The sequence below is a fragment of the Nannospalax galili genome, unplaced genomic scaffold (genome assembly GCF_000622305.1).
Source record: "Nannospalax galili isolate Female #2095 unplaced genomic scaffold, S.galili_v1.0 scaffold34, whole genome shotgun sequence".
Lineage (NCBI taxonomy): Eukaryota > Metazoa > Chordata > Mammalia > Rodentia > Spalacidae > Nannospalax > Nannospalax galili.
Window position 1 is genome coordinate 2875067 of NW_008338996.1, and position 11742 is coordinate 2886808.

The following is an 11742-nucleotide window of genomic DNA, read 5'->3' on the forward strand; positions in this document are numbered from 1 at the left end:
CTTCCTTTGATTTGGGTGGTATTTTTATTACTGCACTTACTGTGTACAGCCTGTGTTCTGGAGATGCATGGCTGCTCTCCCCTCTACCACTCCTAACCCTGCTCCCTGGACTGCAGGCTCCATGGAATAGTTCCCCAATAACATCAGTGCCTCCCTTCTGCCTGGCACAGGAGGTTTGCTCACGAATGTTGGATATAATAGTGCAAAATTAGTGCTGGCTAGGTCTACCTCTTGCTAGAGAGAACAGCATTCTTTGCTGACATTCTAGTTCATGCAGACCTGGACCATGAGTTCTGGGGAAGTCACTGCACTGGCGCTGCATACACATCAAGCCCCTATTTTACAAGTTCCCCTGGTTACAATTAGGGTTGGCTTTCCTCCAGCGCACCCCCTTCTCCTTCAGACCAAGCAAGTCAATGAGTGACCTTGTGTTACTCCATGGAGCATGTCAGTGGCTACAGCATCAGAATATGAGCTTCTCCCTAACACAGCATCCATGGGGATCGCCATCATTTGCTCGGCAAATGGTGCAAAATTGGAGCTCAAGTTTGTGGTCTAAGAGGTCCAGATTCATTTGAAGTTCTTCCTGTAAATAAGTGGTCCATAGAGTGATTTTTGTCTATTTTACAGTTTGAGAAGGGGCATAATCTCAATGGAGCCTAAGCAGAATCTGTAGAGAGTTGCGATTACTGTCATTACTATTAGTAGTTTTGAATTGTATGGTTTAATCTTAAGAGGGATGAAAGATGTCTGCTTTAAAGAAATGAAGAAGGGAGGACGTTTGTCCAGTGGTTAAGAACACAAAAGTTATATTAGAAAATACATGGGACTTGCTTAACCTGATAGCTCATAGCAAGTAGAAATTCAATAAGTACTATTTACGTTACAATTGTCATCAGAAAATGGGAGTTTCTCACTGAAACCAGCTCCAGCTGGTTACTGATGGAACCCAAACTGGCCTTTGTGTCTGGTTTAGGTGTAGGGTTCCTCCCCTGCTCTTAGTGTCAATTTAAGGGGTCTATGGACCCAACCTTCAAGACCCTTTCTTTCCATGTCATGGTCAAATTAATTCCCTCACTCAGAAAAAAATAAAAAAAGGAAAAGAAAAAATAGCCTCTTCCACCACAAACACCACAATCCACGATGCAGGGAAAAATTACCGTTAATTACTGGGGCTTTGCTACAATTATAGGATGTGTGTTTGAACTCTGAAGGGTCCTCTCCTGAGGATAACCTTTATTTGCCTGATTGCTTCTGTTCAGTTAATTCTGGCTAATTACTATTTTCTTTCTATTAGATTCTAATTATATACAGTATTTTCATTATAAAGCGTAATGTTTCCCAGAGAACCATGTCAATTATACAGGCAATATTACCAGAGGTCTGGTTTACCTCATTAAGCCCAAGCGATGAAGCCATGCATCTGATTATACCCACAGTTTGCAGATGGACTTTAACTATAAGTGGGTACCAGTGACTCCTATATAAATTTCACCCAGTGTGGGAGGAGCTTGGAGAAGCCCCTCAGATAAAGTGGAAACCTACTGTTGGTCGTGGATTTTCTCCTGGAAGAACAAGAGTTGGCTCACATTGTGTATTTCTGAGCATGCCATGATTTCTAGTTAGGCTGAGGCAGGGATAAGATGTTATAGCAGAAAAGCAAGTTATTATTATTATTATTACTATTATTATTTTATATGTATGAGTATATTGTCTGCATGTAAGTAAGTGCACCTGTGTCATGCAATGGCCACAGAGGAGAGAAGAGGCTATTGGATCCCCTGGAACTGGAGTTAAGAACAGTTGTTAGCTGCCATGTGGGTGCTGTGATTCAAACCCGGGTCTTCTGCAAGAATAACCAGTGTTCTTAACCACTGAGCCATCTCTCCAGCCTCCCAAAAAGCAAGTCTTATCCTTGATTCAAATGCATCTGGTTGGCTACCCAGCAGCGCCTCCTTTATCCCATCAGATACTGCACTAGTAATTCACGGAACAGATAACCACTTAGTATTTCTTGTATGCCAATAGCATCTTATTCTTAATATATCCAAATAAAAAATATCGATTAGTTCCTTCCATAAACCCTGAGTCCACTCCACCTCACAGTACTCCCATCTCAGCTAATGTCATGCCTATCTGATGCTAAAGAGATGTCATGCAGACATGTTTAGACTCTTCTTTGCTTCCTCTCCCATGCCTAGTCCACGGCATGTCTTATGATCTGGAACTCATCTTATGCTTTTCTCTAACTGATTATTCCTAGTCCAGGCCACCATCATCACTACTCAGTCATGTTCTCATAATTCATCTTTTGTTTTATTTTCCTCCCCATACCTGTATTCTTTCTCTTAAAAGCCTAAAGACAAATAAAAACTAATCCCCAAATCAACCAACATCCAGCCACTTAAGCAAGCAAGCAAGCAAGCAAGCAACAGCAACGTCATCAACAACAATCAAAAGACCAATCAGACCAAGAGTCTTTTCTTTTTATAAACCTTACACATACTGCTTTAGAAATTAAAGTCAAACTTCTCACCATACCAATAAGACTTTATGATTATTCTCTTGCCTATATATTCAGTCAGTATTTATTAGGGGTCTACTATGTTCCAGGGACTATTCTAGAACAACTGGTTTCTGTTTGAATGGGAATGAAATAGACACAGTTCCTCATCTTCATGAACAATATTTTTTCATATTATCGGAATGACTCTTAGTATTTCACAGGTTTCTCCTGTCCAACTGTGTTGTCTAAAAAGTTCAAGCCTACATCTGTCCACCATTCTCTGGGTCTGGTTTCAGTATCTAGAAGTGTCTTAGGAAATGTAAGCTACTTTGCTATGATTTGACACTTGAGCAGGAGTTGGAAAACAAAGTTGATTAAAAAACACGCTTTTATTGGATTCTAAAGGAATTAATAAAATCCTCCCTTTGGGGATTAATAAAACAGGATTTTTTAATATTAGCTTTATTTTTTCTACTTTATAAAAGTATTTTAATCAACATTCTTAGCTCTAAAGAATGGATTTAAGCTATATTTTCTACTTATGGAGTATGTGTGAAAGGGTTTCACCAGCTCATTTGTAGAAGGAGTCAAATTTTTGATATTGGCTTCCCCATCTGAAAAATGTCACTATTGTTTTTCTAGTAAAAATCCATGAAAATTAGGAAACTCAATCAAAAAGAGAAGTAACCTTTCTTGAACGTCTCATAATTGAGGAGCTAATGTTTTGATCAACTGTAGGCCATGAGAGTATTGCATTAGTTCAGCGAGAGTCAATATATTGTCTAAGTCCTTGGTGAATTAGTTACAATAACATTGATTGTGTGGGCTCCAGAGCCTGGGAACCTGGGCTTAAATTTCAGATCTTCCATTTATTAGCTGTGAAGACATTTATTTAAACTTATAGTTCACTTTTCCTATTTGTGACGGGGGGGCGGGGGTGATGATGCTCCGTACTTTCTGGGTTGTTTTGAGAACTGAGTGAGCAAATCCACTTAGAATAGTGGATTTGGTGGCTCTATAATGTTGGCTCTTATTATCTGAGTCCAAATCCAGACTAATCTCATCTCAAAGTACTATTGTTTCCATTAATAAATACCACTAGCAGCATCGGTAGCATTCATTAAGTGACCTCTGTAACTCAACCTCTAATCCTATCAAGGTGCTTAGACTGCACATAATATTATTTCATCATACAGAGCAAAACCAGGGCTCCCTAAGGAACTGGCCAAAAAGCAGGCAGTAGTAAGCAGTAGATCTGAGAACCACCTACAGGTTTGCCTGTCCTCAAAGCCCATGCTCTTGAAAGTAGCTAAAACATTCTGTGACTTTCAAAATGCAGCATAGTCATCATATGAATAGTGTAATGTAGTCTACTTCATCCTTGTCAGATCCGTATTTTGACGTCCAAATCCTCAGCATGATTATATGTTCTAGTTCCCTTTCTGTTGCTGTGATAAAAGCACTCTAACCAAAAGTAACTTGAGGAGGAAAGGGTTTATTTGGTTTATACTTCCAGGTCACAATCTGTCATTGAGGGAAGTGAGTGCAGGCTCTCATGGTAGGAGCTTGGAGCAGAAGCCATAGAGAAATGCTGCTTTCTGGCTCACTCTCTGGCCTGCTCAGGCTCAAGTTCAGCTATCTTTTTTATCCAGTCCAGAACTACCTGCCTGGGGAATAGTATGTCCCACAATAGGCTGGGGCCTCCTACATCAATTATCAATCAAGATACTCCCTTACAGACATGTCTGGAGACCAACCTGATAAAGAAAATTGCTCAATTGAGACTCTTTTATCAGGTGTTGTAAGGTTACACCAAGTTGCCATGCTAGCTAGGACACTATACATAGAGATTTCTTTAACGTGATGAAGAAAAATGAGACTGTTAAGGTAGATCCTAATCCAATATGACCAGGGTCTTTATTTAAGAGGAATAGGCACCAGTGTTGCTCCAGGACAGAGGAGTAAAGCAGTGAAGTCATATGCAAACTAATGAGCTAAGCTTCAGGGCACCAAACTTACTCCACACTTTGATTTTGGATCCCCAACCCCTAAACTCTGAGAAAATACATGTCTGTTGTTTAAACCACTCAGTCTCTAAAACTTGCTATGGTTTTCCTATGCAACTAGCAGAAATGGGGAACATTGTTAGGGGGGAGAGACCAAAAAGGCATATCAGGTGACCTAAATCCTGTCAAGGAAGTTTCAGTGCTGTTCCAATCTGGGTTTATAACAGGAGCTTAGAGAATAGAAAGGCCAGTATACCTAAAGTGGTGTCTCTTCAAGATTAAGATGTTTCCTAACGTCCATGGTGAGCCCCTTAATATTTGAGATGCCCTGATCCTGCCCTCCCACTCTGCATGAACATGACCTATCTTCCCTTGACTGGATAGCGTCTGAAGACTGGCACCATATATGTCTTCATACTCAATACCTGAGAGCTCCCTGATAATTACATACGGGCTTGTTGTGCATCTATGAAGTGCATGGGACACCTTCTGTCTCCACAGCCTTTTCTCTGGGGAGCTGCCCTTGGCTGGTCAAGATGCTCAGGTGTAGGAAGTGGGTTTTCTGCAGCAGATCTAGGGACCTGCCAGAGAACTTGGAGCCATGGAGTCTGGGGCATGCTGTTTATTATGAGCACTAGAAAACATTGCTGGATAGTTGGATAGGCAGTAAATGGGGCAATTCATCAGCCTCCTGCTGATGGCCTTGTTATCTCAGTAGATATCGAGGAGTTGCTGCCAAGTGGAACTGGAGTCATGGATGGCTGGCTCCCTTCCATGGGTAAGCTGTCTTGAAAGAGGGCTGATGTGATCACATAGAAAAGATGCTCAGCAAGAGTGGAGGTCCCATTCCTTGCTGAGGACCAGATTGAGAAACATAACAAACTCGTTACTAATTTGGTAATAAAAATTAAAGACAAAAAGTTTAAGCATATTTTCCCTAAAAATATATAAATTAGAGTTTGTTCAAACTATTGATTTATTCTCATTCTTTTTGCATTTAGTCACTTTCTTGAAAGGGAACGGTCTCCCTAGATATTAGCTGTACTCAGAATTGGGAACTGTGTTGATTGTTCTACAAATAAAGAGGTGATAAAGAACTGAGAGCCATTGAACTAACAGAGCAGACCATGCTCTGGGTTATTTAGAAGACTAGGAGTGTTTTGAATGTTTCATGGTGCTAGGGACTGAATGCAAGGACTTTCACATTGAATGTTTCTTTCTCCAAAATAATTCCTTCCTGGAGGTCTGAATGCCACCTGTTTTAGTTATTATAGGTGGTAAGCATCCTGACAGGTGATTTCTGGTTAGAGAGCTTGGTGGCTTGGTTTTGCCTGCCCAGTGTGACTACTTCACAGGTGTGTGTCCTTGGGATGGTTCTCCATCCTGCTTGAGCCTTGATTTCCACACTGGTAAAATGAAGAAGTGAGTTCAGAATCTTAATTTTGTCCTGTAAATCTAAAGTGCCTCCATCTAGAGGCTATAGCCTCTTGTGGCCAGTCTTGAGTATCTGGCAAAATCAATGTATCCTTCCAGGGAAAGTTGGAGTGGAAAGTGTGAGGAGGGTATTTACATGTGGTAAACCATGTGTTTAGAGAGGGTCAGAGGAGATGGGTTTACCACATCCAACAAGTTATGCACGACCGGCACTCTAACCAGCTGTGGGGACATGGGTTCAAGTCTTGGCCTCAATATTTGGAAGTGAATGTGGTCCAAAGAGTACTTTGTAGTTAGTGGGGTACAGCCCGGAGAGCTGTGTGTCATTTCTTGTTCTTGTCTTTCCTCCCTTTTTTCTGTCTTTGTCTTTTTCTTCTTTTCTCAAGCTCTTTGCTCAGTATTATTATCTCTACACTGGATGTAACACCTAACTTAACCCTAGACTTGATACAGGTGCATTGAGATCATTCATGCAGAACCCAGCCCGGCACAGCGCATGTCATGTACTAGTCGACACTGTTAGTTCATTTCTACCTTGAGGTTTTCCAGAGGAAAAAGACCTGACAGAATGACTGTATATTACAAAGGATATTCACAGACTGACTTTTACAATACATTCGGAGTAGTCCAACAATGGCTGTCTTCACAGTGGAGAAGCTGAGAACCAGATAATCAGTCCATGAGGCTGGATGTTTCAGCAGTCCCAATCCATCCCTGAAGACCTGGAGGATTCCAAGAGGGACACTGGTCTTCAGAGTATGTTGTAAGGCTGAAGAGACTGGGTTCTAATGTCAGCAAAGGATGACAGCAGTTGTGGCAACAGCAGAGCAGATGCACTCACCAGCAAGACAAGAAGGCAAGCAGGCAAAATACAAAAAGCTTTTCTCTCCAACTTCCTTTTACTTGTTCTTCCACGTGAAAGCACCACCCACATTTAGAGTGGGTCTCCTCACTGCTGTAACAATCAAGCACATCCCTCACAGCTGTGCCCAGCAGCCTCCTGCTTAGTTGATTCCAGGTATTGATTCAGGGACGTTGGCAACCAAGATGAATCATCATGATGGATGAAATATTTGCCACACTGAGAAAGGGAAGTCTATTTGTACAAGAGGGAAGAGAAGTATATAAAGATGAAGCTGTGTTGCTTGGGTCTGTGGAACCAGGTGAGGGACTAGGTGCCACATTATAGGGATTTGAGGTGTTGGCTGCACAAAACACATAAATAGGCACAACTGCCTTAAATCCATCAGAGGCGATAAGATTATAAATAAATAGCACATAAAACAAAACAAAACAAAAAAAACAAGATGGTGCTCTGTTAATATATGCTCCTGGATCTGCCACGAGGCTCTCAGAAGATGGACATTTCCCTGAGACTTACTGCTAAAGAGCGGGTGAAAAGAGAGGTGCATTATGGGAAACGGGGTAGAGGTTGGGAGGCCTGGGGGAGAAATATCAGTGATTTTTATTATTTATTCTTGTTTCCTTGAGACAGGGCCTTGCTTTGTAATCCAAGCCGGCTTTGAATTTGCTATTCTTCTGCCTCAGCCTCTTAATTGCTGGGATTACAGATGTACACTATTATGCCCAAATTGGCAATGGAGATTATATTGGAGGCTGAGGTGAGCTGAGGGAGCATGGGCCTGTTGTATCATTGGAAATCTCTGGCACTAGGTTAAAATGCTCAGAGTAGAACTGAGTCACTTTCATTCAACAGAGGGGGGGGGAGAGAGAGAGAGAGAGAGAGAGAGAGAGAGAGAGAGAGCTTTAGAGTGCCTTAATGTCCTGAGCATCCTGATGGTTATGGTCTTGCCTAAAGGGTTTTCAGAAGCAGAGATGTGGTTGAGATGACTTTTGGAAGTTTCTTTCAACCACAGGGTTGTGTGGTAGTCAAAAGAGAGATGAAAGGGAAAGAAAAACCCAGGGACCTTGACCTGGATTTCCCTCCCTCATAAATCTCCTCTGCAGCCCAGCATCATCTCTCTGTCCTCAGATTAATCTTCTACAACTTCCTGCAGGGACAGAAGGCCCTATTGACCTCATCCTTCTCTCTGGGCTGCAAGTGAGAAATGGAATTCTCAGGCTGGCAAAGGCCTGGGTATGGGCAGAGGGCAGCTGAGCTGGAGGCAGGAGCCCCCTAGGGCAAAGCAAAACTAGCAGATCCAAGTTCTTGTTCCAGAAGGGCTCTTGCCAGGACGGTCTCCAGGGTCTGTAGCTTATGAAACATTCTTTGTTCTTTTGCATAAATGCCTTTGACCTAATATTGGCAAATGTTGGAGGATACTTCAAACTCTTTGCAGGCAATTTTCTAAAGTATTCACCTAGTTCATTTCTTGGTTCCTTCCTTCTTGTGATAGGTGGCTCAGATGTGGGGCCCTGTACCCAATAGGAAAAATGTTCACGGCAAATCTGTACTTATGCTATGTTCTTTGTACTTCACTGTTCTCATCTATAAAGCAGAAATAAGAACATTACCTACCTCACACAGACTGTTCATATGAGGAGCTTATCAGGCAAGCAGTAAGTACTGAACAAACCTTACTATTAGACAGTAAGAATGAAAATATCTGTCTCACAGAGCTATTGAGAATCAAATTCATTCACTCATTTCTTTAGTACATATGGACTGAGCACCCACTATGTGCTGGGTTGGATACTGCGCATGGGGTGCTGGACAACCATGACATGGTTCCTTCCTCCTGGAACTGATATACTGGAGGGGAAGACAGATGAAATATGTACAAGCATATGCATAGATGTACAAACTAGTAGCAATGCTGGAAAGGAGAGGGGTCACTGCAGTGGCTATGGAGGGGATAAATGGAGGGTATCCCTTAGGAAGCATGGTTGCAGGCATTTCACTGGGGAGGCAGCATGTGAACTCATTTATGAAGAATGCATTCTTTAGGAATAGACAATAACACACATAGAGACCTGTAAGGGGAAAGGCATGATTGAGCAGAGGATGCCCATGAAGTAAGCAGTCCAGCAAGACTAGACGGACAAAGGTTTTATTTTGAGAATAAAGTGCAATTAATAATAGAGGCAGGCACCTTTCCAAACTGGCAGTCTACGGCCATACAATGTACTATGTTTGCCTGCATAAAATAGGAGCGAAGAGCCCATAGATGGGGCCCAGTTGAAGGGAGACTGTCACCTCCATGCTTTTTAGAGTTATACTCCGAATAAAGCAACTGTCTATAAACTACAGATACTGTGCCTCAAAATGTGTGTCTGTGCCTATGTACTTCAACTTCTCAGCATTGTGTGGTTGGAGGGCAAGAGAGTGACTGTAAAACCTCAGGCTTCGGACATACATTAGCAACGTGAGCCTCAGTTTCCCTCTGCAAGGAAGAGGGTGATGGTTACTTTCACTCTTTTTCTCAGGAGGTTGTTCTGAGAAAACTTCCAGAAGATGTTGGTTCCCTCTGCCTCTTTCTCTCTCTGAGGCTTGGGCTTCACTGTCTGGTGACACATATGAGGGTCTGTACTTGAGACTGTGGTAGACATACAGAGCTGGCTTCTGTATGATAGACTTGGAGGCCCCAGTGATGTCTGACCACTCTGGAAATTGTCCTCTTAAAGGAAATTCCCTGAGATGCCCTAACCCAGTTGCCAAATCTATCCAATTCACAGACCATTGCTGCAAAAGTAACTCCTTTTAATTCCATTGTGAGCATAAGAGGAAACAGGAAGGAATCCATCAGGCCAGCGGAGGAAAAATGTGTACATTCTTTAGATGAAGACAGCATATAAATGGTATGCATATTTTTTTCCAACAGGGATGGGAAAAAATGCAGGCTTTTAAACAGAAAACTTTAAGCAGGGAGTGAGAGAGGAAAAATATGTCTCCTAAATGCATTCAGCGCCATCGCCACAAGGCTGGCAAGCCAGGATTGTTTATTAGAAGATAAGATAGTGAAAAATGTATTTTGCAGAAAGAAAATAGTAAAGTCAGGTCTGAGGCAGATAAGAAGCCAAATTTCTATTTTATGCTCAATTGAGTGACTCAGTTACATTATCTAGGAAGCAGGGGTGAAATAACACCCTTTGGAAATGAGGCCTAGCTAGGCTGCTCCAGGTCCCCTGCTAGCCTTGGCCAAGCTGAACTCAGCACAGCTGGGATGCTGCCTCGTCAGAGCAGTGCATTCACAGTCTGCAGATGAAGGGAAGAAAGGTTCTGATCTCTTCTCGTCAGCTCTTTTCTCCATCTTGTGACATAAACGCTTTGGTTTGGCTTCATACTTTCACTTCTGCTGCTGGAGGTGGGAAAGTACAAGCATCCCTGAATGCAAGATGCAGCTCTGTAAGGTCTAGCAGATGTTAAAAACGAGAAGCTTCTTTAGAGATCAGCTGCTCTAGGGCATATGGATGCCTGGCATATGGTCAGCACTTTATTTGCAAGCACAGACATGCCATTCGAATGTTTTACATAGGACACTGTCCTCTAGTTTGCTAAAGACCCCACTATTCTCTTGATTTTCACCTGGTTGCCTGATCTATTTTTTGCTATGTGCAGTCCAGAATCTCCAAGGAAGATATATGTTGATTTCCATCCTGATAGGTGGGGAGGCTCTCCTACAGCGCCACAGCTAGAGGTTTCATCACGACAAATAGGACTAAGGGTTCTGGTCATCTGGTCATTTTGGATCATCTCTTTTGTAAGTGGTTCTAAGTCCTTTCTTACTTTGGGGAGCCTTAATGCATATTAAAGTTGGATATTAAAGGGTTTCGAAAATGAAGGTTAACTTAATCGAACAACTACTTATTGGGCCCATAACTGAGCTGATAAACTTGTTCTGGGCAGAATACTGGCCCCTCAAAATGTCTACTTCCTAGCCCTGGAAACCTGTCAGTAATTTCGCAGAGATGATTAAATCAAGGACTTTAGTTAGGGAAGCTATCTGGATAATCTGGTTGTGTACTGCCTAATCACATGGGTCTTCAAAAGTGAAGAAAATATTTTTATAAGATTTATTTTATTTTTAATTACATGTGTGTATGTGTTTATACATGTGAATGCAGGTTTCTGAAGAAGTAAGAGGTTACAGATCTGCTGGAGCTGGAGTTATAGGTGATTGTGAGCCCTGGGTGCTAGGAACTGAACTCAGTTTCTCTGCAAGAGCTATATGTTCTCTTAACCATTGATCCATCTCTACAGCACAAAAAGGAAGAAATATTTTAAGGTCAGAATCTTCAGAAAGAAATATAACATGACTGACACCCTGAGTTTAGCTTACAGAGACCCAATTTGGATTTCTGACCTCTGGATAGAATAGGAAAGATTATGAATTTGTGTTGCTTTAAGCCACAAAGTTTGTGGTAATTTGTTACAATTGTAATAGGCAATGCCTACAAAACTCATGTAAATCCAGACAATTCTTCATGTTCCCATTCATCCTCTTGTTATTTCTTTCCTTCAGAAAGATTTCCATGAAGCCACTTATACCTAATGTTCAGGCTATTTGAAATTCTATTAGAGATAAGAGTCATTTCCAAAAGTCAGGGTAGTTATGGGTCAGCTTTGGATTTTATAAGCCGGTGTATATTGGTGCACAAAGAAAAGTGTAGTCATTTTCATCTATCTATCTATCTATCTATCTATCTATCTATCTATCTATCTATCTATCATCTATCTATCTATCTATCTATCTATCATCTATCATCTATCTATCTATCTATCATCTATCTATCTATCATCTATCTACCTACCTACCTACCTATATACCATCTATCTATCATCTATCTATCTATCTATCTATCTATCTCTCTATCTATCTATCTATCTATCTATCA